The 13365-nt window shown below is 36.3% G+C and overlaps 1 long non-coding RNA gene across 2 annotated transcripts in view; it reads left to right on the top strand.

Annotated features, from left to right (window-relative positions):
* Window positions 1–2105: 2105 nt before the first annotated feature.
* Window positions 2106–13365, top strand: part of LOC140712006 (uncharacterized) — a 55947-nt gene continuing 44687 nt past the window's right edge. For both annotated transcript variants that reach the window (XR_012093387.1, XR_012093388.1), the window contains exon 1: window positions 2106–6093. This is a non-coding gene — a long non-coding RNA (uncharacterized lncRNA). The remainder of the gene's footprint in view (window positions 6094–13365) is intronic.

The following is a 13365-nucleotide window of genomic DNA, read 5'->3' as shown; positions in this document are numbered from 1 at the left end:
ACAGGACCTCAGATTTCAAAACATTTTTCTCCATCTTAACAGTAGCTCACCTTACCAACAATAAGGATAATAAAATATAAGATAAAGAAATAAGTAATTAGGTAAGATTTAATTTACCTGTTAATTTACCTGTTATTGTCAAGGGAGTGTATGATCCAGGTTGACAGGCATTAACATGTACCCCTTTAAATGGTAAAGTGTGTTATTATCATAATTAAGAAATATATACTTGCCTTCAATTTGGAGTACTTATATAGTGTTCAAAAAGTAAATAAAACACATTTATTATTGAACAATTGAAGGAAGTAATAAAATAATAAAACAACTAAAATTTCACTATATAGAAACAGCAATTGATAAAATTCTTTACATATATTTTTCTATACTTTAAATAATGCTGTGTTTTAAAACTTCTTATAAAATGATGTCATTGTGTAAAGATCACTTTAAATCTTTTTTAAAATTTAACAACTTAGTATGAAGTCTTTTCATGTAATTAAATCAATCTACCATATTATTGGCAATGAGTGTGTTATAGTCCATTATATACATGTACAATGAATTAGAGCACTGAATTTTATATGCTTAGGATTATTTTTTGCTAATATTAGAAAATTTTAGTATTTTGCTAATAATAGAAAATTTTTAGCTAATAATAGAAACAAATTAGCTAATAACCTTGTGTATATACTTTTCATTTTTAAAAATGTGTTTATGATGGAGACTACATGTGTAATTACTTTCATTGTTGATTCATATTTCCAAGTGTGACAATTGATTTTATGTGCCAACTTGACTAGGTTAAGGAATGCCCAGATAACTGGTAAAATATGATTTCTGGATGGGTCTGTGAGAGTGTTTTCAGAAGAAGTTAGGTTTTAAATAAGTAGACAAAATGAGCATTACCATTAATAACATAGGTAGGCATCATTCAATCTGTTGAGGGCTCAAATACAACAAAAAGATGGAGAAAGGGGAAATTTACTTTCTCTTCTAGAGCTGGAAAATCTGTTTTCTCCTCCCTTCTGACATCGGAGCTCTTGGTTCTCAAGCCTTTGGACTTGGACTGGGAGTTACGCTATTGACTTCCTTGGTTCTCAGGACTCCAGACTTGTAGTGAATTACTCCATTGGCTTTCCTGTTTCTCTAGCTAGCCGATGGCATATTGTGGGACTTCCTGGCTTCCATAACTGCATAAATCAATTCTCATAATAAATCTCTCTTTATATCTCTCTCTCTATATGTATCATATTGTTTCTTTTTCTCTGGAGAACCTAACACACCAAGTTTCCTTCCAGTTTGGCAAGATGATTCAAGTTGGACTTCTGCATATCATGAGGTATGTTTATTTCTCAAAATCATGCAAACAGTAAATCATATTATTTAAATCTTTAAATAATAAACAAATAAAGCTATCTCATTGTTATTTTAATGTTCATTTCTATACTAGCTAGCATTTTTTGAATTCTTGCCGTATGCCAGCCACCAATGCATTCATTTTGTACTTTTCACAGAACACTGTAAGGTAAGAACTGTTATTGTTTTTCTTTTATAAAAAAAGACACTGAGATTTAGAATACCTTAAGTACCTTGCTGTAGGTCTTTTCCCCTCCTGACCTGGTGCTCTCAACCCTATGCCATTTGACCTCTCCCACAGAAAATAAACATTTAAAACTTTTATGTCCTGCCTGCAGGTATTTTACGAAACCTCATCCCCATTTTTAGTTTTTGCTGACTATTTTTTCCTTTGATTATCGTTTTTTTCTTTCTGATTTGCAAGAATTCTTTAAATGTAAGAAAACGACTCTGTCATACCACACTTTGCTTTGCATTTCGATATTATTCAACTTTATGCAAAAACTCAGTATATCTACATAATTCTGCCAGATTCCCATAGGTTGGGAATTACTGCTTTAGATCGTTCAAAATTTGTGACTTCCAAATGAGTAAAATGCTGCTTGAGTTGACATGGTTTAATGCATGAAATCCTTTTAAGTATCTCTTTCAACTAGGTCCTGGTTTTCAGGACATTCCAAATTACAACCCATACATTAAACAACTCTATTAATTTGTCTTTCACAATTTTTCTTCTGTAAATAGTTAAAAAGTTCTTAGTGGACTCTTAAATTTTTCCAGATAAAATGCACAGTATCCTTTTTCTAAAGTGCTTTTAAAAAAGCACTGGTTAAGAGTTAACACTTCATTTTGAAAAAGTCATTTCAAGGCATTCATTTTTAGATCAAGGAATAATCATCATCTTTAAATTCTTTTCCACGAGACTAAAAACATGGATTATTGATATATATTTTAAGCTAGTAAAAAAGATCTGCATCATTACCAGATTAGAAGTTGCATTGATGAAATGGCCCAAATGAAGGGAAAATGAGTGACAGTAAGGGTCATAAAAACTGCTTAGCCTTTGCATGAGCTCTTGAAAGCAACTTTTACAATAAATTAAGTTTTTCCTTTATTGAGTGCCACCTTAAATTTATTGGAAAGTTTCGTGAAGTTTTTCAGTAGGAGCTTTATAAATTGTATTTTTAACCCCATTTCTCCTTCTTTTCTCTAATTTAAAAACAGCTTGAGGATACTTGCCCAGTTGGTTGTCATTTTGAGGGGGCCTTTAGTGAACATGTTCTGAGCAGGAACACCCGGGCTCTGTAAGAGACAGCTGGCTCTTATTAACAAACTTTGCATTACAAAACAGGCAGACGAATCACTAGTGGGGCTTATGAGCCTATTTTCCTCTCACTCCAGGCAGGTGTTCCTCTCACAAAGGCCAACTCCCAAGCACTTTTATTTTAACTGTAGATGAATTATAGGGAACATGTGCTCTCCTTTAGAGAGTACTGAGTAGCCTAGAAGCATAGCTACCCAACTTTAACCACAATATGGAATGATAGCCCCCTGGAGCAGAGATAAAATCAGAATAAATACTCCTGTGAAAAGTAAAAATAGGCCTGGCGCGGTGGCTCACGCCTGTAATCCCAGCACTTTGGGAGGCTGAAGCGGGCGGATCTCGAGGTCAGGAGATCGTAGACCATCCTGGCTAACACGGTGAAACCCCGTTTCTACTAAAAATGCAAAAAATTAGCGGGGCGAGGTGGCGGGCGCCTGTAGTCCCAGCGACTCGGGAGGCTGAGGCAGGAGAATGGCGTGAACCCGGGAGGCGGAGCTTGCAGTGAGCAGAGATCGCGCCACTGCACTCCAGCCTGGTTGACAGAGCGAGACTCCGTCTCAAAAAAGAAAGAAAAGTAAATACAAATAACGAATAAACTGTATGAAAAAAAATGCGTAATAACACTGCAAATAGAAGAAACAGTTTGTGTGTGTGTGTGTGTTTTCTCTGCAAAGATTGTTGGTAAGGGTATGTGGAGAGAAATTGTCTCCATTTGTATGGCAGAATTTTAATTTAGGGAGGTGACTGAGTGACAACAAAAAGAGAGGCTAATATCATTTTTTTAAAAAAGAGAATTTATTACTCATATTTACTGAAAAAAAGGGGGACGCCAGGCATGTTACATAGGGCCATCTGGTGGATATCAGGATGGCGAGGAGGCAGAAGATGAGTTAGGATAAGTCATAGGCCAGAGCCTTTATTAGGATTTCTGTGGAAAGATAAGGCAGGTTTGAATAAGATTAGCTAGTTTGAATGATTCTGTCAGGCTTTGAGTGATATTCCTGCAATCTAGTTGCCTGATACCTGGTGCTAAAATGATATAGTGCAGGGAAAATATGGGCTTGGTGTGTGAGAGTTAGATAAGGAGATAGTTGAGGCTGTAGACTCCCCATCGGTTGGTTTGCCTATAAAAGACATGCTTGCCAATACGTTTAAAAATTAGCTAGCCCTGAGAGGAGCAGTCTTTCCCAGGTCTATAAGGCTCCCAAATGCCAGAGAATCAAGGAATGTTTATTGCAACATTGATTGTAACAGAAGTAGTTTAAATGTTCATCCATATGGGATTCATAAAATCAGTCAATGCACATCTATACTAGGGCTACAAAGTGCCTAATAAAGAGGAGGAGGTCCTTTGTTATTCTGCTTCTTAGTGAGTTAACCTTCCCTGAGAGGTCAGAAAACAATACACCAAAGTAAAGGCCTCAGAAGCAGCCTCAGAAGCAAAGTTTCTCTATGACCTTCTCTTGTCCTTGGCTGTCTCTCATCCCTCAGTCTCCTCCGAGGATAGCCATAGAAATGAGAATCCCTCTTTCCCAAGGTGCATCATAGAAACTGGAACCTCTTTTCCCCAAAGCCAGCCATAAGGCCTGAATATATTACCCTAACCTTCTCCCACCTTTCTGTGTAACTGGCTATGAAGAATTTAAGACTCTCATTCCAGAGGGATCCTATCCTATAACCAAGATGGAGGAATGCAGAACAGAGGAATCTGAACAGGCCTTGCTGAGTTTCCACATTCAGTCTATTAGCATTAGATCATACCCTTTTTGTCCACTTATATTTCTACATGGCTGTCCATGTTTTATCAAACCTAAGTATAAAAATAGATCATTCCCCCTGTATCTTTAGGTCTTCATTCTGAAGCCTGCCATATCTCATAATAGTATGATCAAATAAATTTGCTTTTATCTTGTTAACCTGTCTTTTGTTAGCTAGGGCTACCATCTATGACCCTTATGATAGGGAGAAAAGGGGTCATCCCCTTCTACCTCTACACCTTGGACAATTTACCTCTTTACACTTGATTTTTTCTCACATGTGTATGAGGATAATAATTGTATCTAACACACTAGTTATTGTAAAGATAAAATGAGTTAATTAATGTCAAATGTTGAAAAAGATGGCCAGCATACAGCTATTATAAGCACCGGAGTTTGTTATCTATAATATATTATAAAATAGAACCTCACTGTATTAATGATGTGAATAAATCAGATGATACACAATATGTATATTTCTCTCTATATAGTCATTTGTACTTATATGCACACATAATAAATGTTTTATACACAAACATCCACACGTACATATATCTCCAATTTTGTCTGTGTATATAAACAAATCTGAGGGGATACTGACTGTTAAACAGTGATGGTCTCTAGGGTGACTTAAGGAACAACTTCATTTTCTCCTCCATATATTTCTTCAGTTTAGACATCTCTATATGTGATATTTTGAGTAATCTCCATGAATTATTTTTTAAAAATAGAACAACAAGGTTATTTTGATTATAGAAACAATCTGAAGAACAAAGATATCTTCTAAATAAGGGAGAAACTTAAATCACGTATGCGAAAATAAGCCCAATACTTACTAGAAATTAAAGGAAAATATTGTGATCCAATATTATTCTGTAGATATAAAGTGTTACAATCAGATGTTAAATCTTTTGATTTTTGTGTACTTTACCAGTTTCCATCAACTATTCTTAAGGGAGTCAAATAAAATAGTTTTATGCACCTGAGCTTCGTGCAGCTGCACTTATTTCTTGAACAATGCATCATGGCTTTTATGCTCTATTATTTGCATAACATCCCAATCTTTGCATTTGTTTGTCTTACTTGATTATAAGATGTTCGGTTAATACTAGAGAACTTATTTATTTTTTTTTTTAACTATGCCAACACTCCATTACCTAAATTATGACTGTGAGAATGATTTGACCACATTAATAACAATTCCCAGAGTCTCATGTTCCCTGTAACTTTTCTGTAATTAGAATGATAACATTTGCATTCTTGATTCCTGGGGAAACTAAATATATTTGCCCCCTCTGACTCCCGCACTAGTATAGTACACTGTTTTATTAAGGATAAAGAATAAGATGTGGAATTGCAGAGAAATTATAAAAGGATTCTCCAAATATAGCACAGAAATGAGTAGCAGTGTTGATCAAGGCTCCAATAAGTATTCAATGAACTATGCTCCAAGAAGTAGTCAATGAACTATCAGTGATCATGAAACATAAAAGAACACTCTTACATCACATTAGAAATACCAATCATTTCCTTGTGCTCTTAAATGAAAGGTCATCAAATATATAGCTATAGACTGACAACCTTGTTTCCTAACAGCATCTGAAAATTTGCCAGATTGATCCAGTTCTGCATTTTGACCATGGGCTATTTAAAAAGGTATTTATATTTTCACGTATTTTGTGATGTTCTTGATATCTTATTGTTTGTAACTTTTAATTAATATTATTGTGGTCAGACACCCTATTTTGTATTATTTTGGTCCTTTGGAATTTACTGAGACATTCCCTCAGCGTATTGTCCTTCTTGGTGAATATTCTATGTATGTTTGTAAAAAAAAGGTGTATATCTATAGGTGTTGGGTAAAATGTTCTACAAATATCAATCAGGCTAACTTAGTTGATAGTGTCGTTTAAGTCTTCTATAATGAAACTGATAATTTTATCTACTTTTCATTTTAAGGTTCTTAAAATGTCGACCACATGTAGATTTTGTCTGTTTCTTTCTTTAGTATTCAAGTTTTGCTTCATGTACTTGAAAGCTTTGTGTTTTTTTGTTTTTTGTTTTGTGTTTTGAGATGGAGTCTGGCTCTGTCGTATGTCCAGGCATAGGACAGAGTGCAGTGGGCGGAGTGCAGTGGCAGGATCTCCTCTCACTTCAAGCTCCGCCTCCCGGGTTCACGCCATTCTCTTGCCTCAGCGTCCTGAGTAGCCGGACTGCAGGTGCCCGCCACTGCGCTAGGCTAATTTTTTTTTTATATGTATTTTTTAGTAGAAACGGGGTTTCACCGTGTTAGCCAGGATGGTCTTGATCTCCTGACCTGATGATCTGCGCGCCTCGGCCTCCCAAAGTGCTGGGATTACAGGCATGAGCCACCACGCCCGGTCCCAAAGCTTTGTTTTCATACATTAAGTCTTTTTAATGAATTCACGTTTGTTATTTTGAAATGTCTTTAGTCCTAATGATAATCATTATCTAGACATATATTCTGATGTTAACAAAGGCACATCTTCCCTGTGCTCAGTGTCTGCATAGTATATTTTTCCATGCTTTTATTTTTACCATTTTTGTTTATTTAAACTGTTTATTGTAAACAACATGTAATTGATTTTTTCTTTTTTACCCAGTTTAACAATCTCTGCCTTTTATGTGGAGTGATTATGCTTCCCCCTGCCCCTCCCCTGACAGAGTCTTGCTCTGTCTCCAGGCTGGAGTGCAGTGGCGTGATCTGCCTCTGCAGTGGCTCACTACAACCTCTGCCTCCTGGGTTCAAGCAATTCTCCTCCCTCAGCCTCCCGAGTAGCTGGGACTACAGGTGCATGCCACCATGCCTAGCTAATTTTTGTATTTTTGCTCACGCCTGTAATCCCAGCCCTTTGGGAGGCTGAGGCAGGCAGATCACAAGATCAAGAGAGCGAGATCAACCTGGCCAACGTGGTGAAATCCTGTTTCTACTAAAAATATGCATTTTAAGTAAATATATTTATCAATATGTTTGAGTTTGTCTATCACCTTCATTTGTATTCTTTATTTGTCCTATTTGTTTTTTGTATCCGTCTTCTTTTTCTCTGTCTTCTTTTGGGTAAACCAAGTGTTTTTTAGTATGCCATTTTATCACATTCACTGGTATTGTAGCCATAACTCCATATGTTGCAATATGCATCTTTAATTTACTGCAGCATACCTTCAAATATCGTATTACTTCATTAACAAGGTAAAAAAGTACAATAGTATAATTCTGTGTTCTTATTGTCATATATTTTACTTCTATATGCTAGATGTATATTGCTTTAATAAGTCAACATTCTTTTTAAAACATTTAAAGATAAATTTGTATAGCTATTTGTAAAAGAAAAAACAATCAGGAATTGGTAACATTTGGCAGAAACCAATAAAGGGACTAGATAGGGTAAAAATATGTATAAATATAAAATTTATTTTTACTCATATTTCTTAGCATTACATATAATGAATAAAATTCTGAAGAATATTTCATAGCATTACATATAATTCAGGCCTGCTAAGGATGAATTTGCTCAGCATCTAATAGTCTGAAAATATCTTTCTTTTGCCTTGAATTTTGAAAAATATTTTCACTTGATACAGAACTTCAGTTTGATAGTTCTTGTTTCCTTTCTTTCAGCACTTTAAAGATGTCAATCAATCATACTTGGTACTCATTGTTTCTGGTGAGAAGTCAGCTACAATATTAATTCTGTGTAATTATAGAATTTTTTTTTAGTTCCTTCTAAGATTGTTTTCTTTTATATTTGATTTTCAGCAGCTTGATTATTATGAAACTAGTTATACTTTACCTTGCATTTATGCTGCTTGGAGTTTCTTGATTCTTCTCAGACTATGAGTTGATATGGTTTATCAGTTTGGAGAAAAACCTCTGTCATAATCTTGTCAAAATAATTCTTCAGGTCCATTTTCTATTTTCTCTCCTTCTGGGACAGCAATTATACATGTATTATACCATTTGATATTGTTCAACAGATTTCAGGTGTTCCATTTTTTTCTTCTTCTCGTCTCTTTGGTTTACACTTTGGATAATTTCTATTGACAATGATCTTCAATTTTACTTGTTCTTCTGTTGCATCTGTCTGCTGTTAATTTCATAGAAAAAATCCTGACATTGTATTTTCCATTTCTAGATTTTCCATTTTTATAATGTCCACCTCTTTGTTAAGATTCTTCATTTGCACATGTAAGTTGTTTACCATTTCTTCTGGGCATACTCTTCCTAGTTATTTTGAAGTTCCTGTCTGATAGTTCCAGCATCAGAGCAAATTCTAGTTCTGTTTCCATTGATTATTTCCTCTCTTCACCAAAGGTAACACTGCTTGTTTCTTTTTGCCTTTGTTTTTCCATGACACTGTATGTAATAGATTAATGTAAATAATATTTATCTCCAAAAAACTTATCCTTCTTTTGTCAGTGATGTAGGTTAAATCAGCCTAATCCTTATTCTACTTCCATCTAGACATTTGTGTCATTTTAATTAAATTCAGCTAATCATTGACTTAAAACATTTTGAAGAACTGACTTAATATGCCTCCTTTTACCAAGGCTTGGCCTCCAATCACTGGTAAGAGTCTGCTGATGTCCTTTATATTTATATTTATATAAAGCTTCCAGCTTTCTGGGTCATTAGGGAGTTCCAGTTCTATTCTTTGGAAGATCTCTTTCTGTCTTGCCACGTGCCCTTAGACTTCAGAGGCCTGGTGCTATGTGCTTGGTGAAGGGTCAGAATTTCTCAGTGGGATTTCTCTCTATTCTCCAGCCCAGTTCCCAGCCTTTAGTATTCTATAGTGCAGCTGACAAAAGTCAAGTATCATCTTTATGAATTTATCTCATTGCTCTGTCCCCAGACCCACCTTTCAGGGCATTGCTGCTTTGTCCTTGGAAAAGGTCCCAGGCACTTCAGAGAGAATGTCTCTCAGCTATCTTTTCCTGGCCTGAGGCTTAAGTATACCCCATCATGGGGGATAAGTAGGGAAAGACTTGGCAAGTGGCTATGGACTGACTGTAGCTAAAGCTTCAAGTGATCCTCATCAATTGTAACAGTCTACATACTGCTGAGAACATTTATTAAAGATTAGTCAATGTTCTATATGCCTTGATCTTATCTCTGGAAAATTCCTCCTCTCATTTCTCTGTCAAGGGTGAAAGTGGCTGTTCAAGCACACATAACTTTCTGGATCCTTGGTTCATTTTGGTTTATTTGTGTACTCCATTTTCAAATTTAAAATTTTTTTTAATGTTTTAATTTTTTTACTTTAAGTTCCAGGATACATGTGCAGATTGTGCAGGTTTGCTACATAGGTATATGTATGCCATGGTGGTTTGCTGCACCTATCAACCTATCACCTAGGTTTCGAGCTCTGCATGCGTTAGCTATTTGCCTTGATGCTCTCCCTCCCCACCCTAACCCTGCAACCAACAGGCCCCAGTGTGTGTTGTTCCCCTCCCTGTGTCTATGTGTTCTTATTGTTCCACTCTCACTTATAAGAGAGAACATGCAATGTTTGGTCTTCTGTTCCAGTGTTAGTGTGCTAAGGATAATGGCTTCTAGCTTCATCCATGTCCTTACAAAGAACGTGATCTCATTCCTTTTTATGGCTGTGTAGTATTCCATGGTGTATATGTACCAGATTTTCTTTATCTGGTCTATTATTGCTGAGCATTTGGGTTGGTTCCATGTGTTTGCTATTGTGACTAGTACTGCAATAAACATATATGTGCAGGTGTCTTTATGCTAGAATGGTTTATATTCCTTTGGCTATGTACCCAGTAATGGAATTGCTGGGTCAAATGGTATTTCTGATTCCAGATCCTTGAGGAATCGCCACACTGCCTTCCACAATGGTTGGACTAATTTACATTCCTATATACAATGTAAAAGAGTTGTAGTTTCTTCACAGCCTTACCAGTATCTGTTGTTTCTTGACTTTTTAATAATTGCCATTTTGACTGGCATGAGATGGTAGCTCATTGTTTGATTTGCATTTCTCTAATGTTCAGTGATGTTGAGCTTTATTTCATATGTTTGTTGGCTGCTTAAGTGTCTTCTTTTGAGAAGTGTGTTCCTATTCTTTGCCCACTTTTAGATGGGGTTGGTTTTTTTCTTGTGAATTTGTTTAAGTTCCTTGTAAGTTCTGCTTACATTAGAATCGGTATTCTAATACCTATTAGACCTTTGTCAGATGGGTAGATGGCAAAAATTTTCTCCCATTCTGTAGGTTGCCTATTCACTCTAATGATAGTTTCTTTTGCTGTGCAGAAGCTCTTTAGTTAGATTCCATTTGTCAATTTTAGCTTTTGTTGCAATTTCTTTTGGTGAATTCATCATAAAATATTTGCCCATGCCTATGTCCTGAATAGTATTGCCTAGGCTTTCTTCTAGAGTTTTTATGGTTTTGGGTTTTACTTTTAAAGTCTTCAATCTATCCTGAGTTAATTTTTGTATATGGTGTAAGGAAAGGGTCCAGTTTCAGTTTTCTGCATATGGCTAGGCAGCTTTCCCAGTACCATTTATTAAATAGGGAATTATTTCCACATTGCTTGTTTTTGTCAGGTTTGTTGATGATCAGATGGTTGTAGATGTTTGGTCTTATTTCTGAGGTCTCTATCCTGTTCCATTCATCTACTTTGGTACCAGTCTGTCTGTTCTGGTACCAGTGCCATACTGTTTTGGTTACTGTAGCCTTTTGTATAGTCTACAGTCAGGTAGCATGATACCTCCAGACTTGTTCTTTTTGCTTAGGATTGTCTTGGCTATGTAGGCTCTTTTTTGTTTCCATATGAATTTTAAAGTAGTTTTTTTCTAATTCTCTGAAAAATATCAGTGGTAGATTGATGGGAATAGCATTGAATCTATACATTACTTTGGGCAGTATGACCATTTTCACGATATTGATTCTTCTTCTCCACAAGGGCGGAATGTTTTTCCATTTGTTTTTGTCACCTTTTATTTCCTTGAGCAGTGGTTTGTAGTTCTTCTTGAAGAGGTCCTTCATGTCCCTTGTTGCTGTATTTTTAGATAATTTATTCTCTTTGTAGCAATTGTGAGTGGGAGTTCATTCATGATTTGGCTCTCTGCTTGCCTATTGTTGGTGCAAAGGAATGTTTGTGATTTTTTTCCACATTGATTTTGTATCCTGAGACTTTGCTGAAGTTGCTTATCAGCTTAAGGAGTTTTTGGGCTGAGATGATGGGCTTTTCTTTTTTTTTTTTGAGACGGAGTCTTGCTCTGTCACCCAGGCTGGAGTGCAGTGGCCGGATCTCAGCTCACTGCAAGCTCCGCCTCCCGGGTCTACGCCATTCTCCTGCCTCAGCCTCCCGAGTAGCTGGGACTACAGGCGCCCACCACCTCGCCCGGCTAGTTTTTTGTATTTTTTTAGTAGAGACGGGGTTTCACCGTGTTAGTCAGGCTGGTCTCGATCTCCTGACCTTGTGATCCACCCGTCTCGGCCTCCCAAAGTGCTGGGATTACAGGCTTGAGCCATCGCGCCCGGCCATGATGATGGGGTTTTCTAAATATAGGATCATGTCATCTGCAAACAGAGACAACTTGATTTCCTCTCTTCCTATTGGTATACCTTTTATTTCTTTCTCTTACCTGATTGCCTTGGCCAGGACTTCCAATACTATATTGAATAGAAGTGGTGAGAGAGGGCATCCTTGTCTTGTGCTAGTTTTCAAAGGAATGCTTTAAGTTTTTGCCTGTTAGTATGATATTGGCTGTGCCTTTGTGATAAATAGCTCTTATTATTTTGAGATATGTTCCATAAATACCTAGTTTATTGAGAGTTTTTAACATGAAGGGTGTTGAATTTTATCAAAGGCCTTTTCTGCATCTATTGAGATAATCATGTGGTTTTTGTCATTGGTTCTGTGGTGGATTACATTTACTGATTTCCATATGTTGAACCAGCTTTACATCCCAGGAAGCTGACTTGATCATGGTAGGTATGTTTTTTGATGTGCTTCTGAATTCAGTTTGCTGGTATTTTGTTGAGGTGTTTTGCATTGATGTTCATCAGGGATATTGGCCTGAAATTTTCTTTTTTTGTTGTATCTCTAGCAGGTTTTGGTATCAGGATGATGCTGGCCTCATAAAATGAGTTAGGGAGGAGTCCTCATTTTCAGTTGTTTGGAATAGTTTCAGAAGGAATGCTATCAGCTTCTCTTTGTACCTCTGGTAGAATTTGGCTGTGAATCTGTCTGGTCCTGGGCTTTTTGTTTGTTAGGTTATTTATTACTGCCTCAATTTTAGAACTTGTTATTGGTCTATTCAGGAAGTCGACCTGTTCCTTGTTTAGTCTTCAGTGGGTGTATCTGTCCAGGAACTTATCCATTTCTTCCAGATTTTCTGGTTTATTTGCATAGAGGTGTTTATAGTATTCTCTGATGGTAGTTTGTATTTCTGTGGGGTCAGTGGAGATATCCACTTTTTTTTATTGTGTCTATTTGATTCTTCTCTCTTTTCATCTTTATTAGTCTATCTAGTGGTCTACCTATTTTGTTAATTTTTTTCAAAAAATCAGTTCCTGGATTTATTGATTTTTGAAGGTTTTTGTGGTCTATATCTCCTTCAGTTCTGCCCTGATCTTAGTTATTTCTTATCTTCTGCTAGCTTTTTGATTTGTTTTCTTGTGCTTCTCCTGTTCTTTTCATTGTGATATTAGGGTGTCAATTTGAGATCTTTCTAACTTTCTGATGTGGGCATTTAGTACTGTACATTTCCTTCTTAATACTGCTTTAGCTGTGTCTCAGAGATTCTGATATGTTGTCTCTTTGTTCTCATTGGTTTCAAAGAACTTCTTGATTTCTGCCTTAATTTCATTATTCACCCAGGAGTCATCCAGGTGCAGGTTGTTCAATTTCCATGTAGTTGTGTCATTTTGAGTGAGTTTCTCAATCCTG

Source organism: Chlorocebus sabaeus, chromosome 7 (genome assembly GCF_047675955.1).
Source record: "Chlorocebus sabaeus isolate Y175 chromosome 7, mChlSab1.0.hap1, whole genome shotgun sequence".
Taxonomy (NCBI): domain Eukaryota; kingdom Metazoa; phylum Chordata; class Mammalia; order Primates; family Cercopithecidae; genus Chlorocebus; species Chlorocebus sabaeus.
The sequence above is the reverse complement of the archived record's forward strand: the minus strand, read 5'-3'. Positions and strand labels throughout refer to the sequence as shown.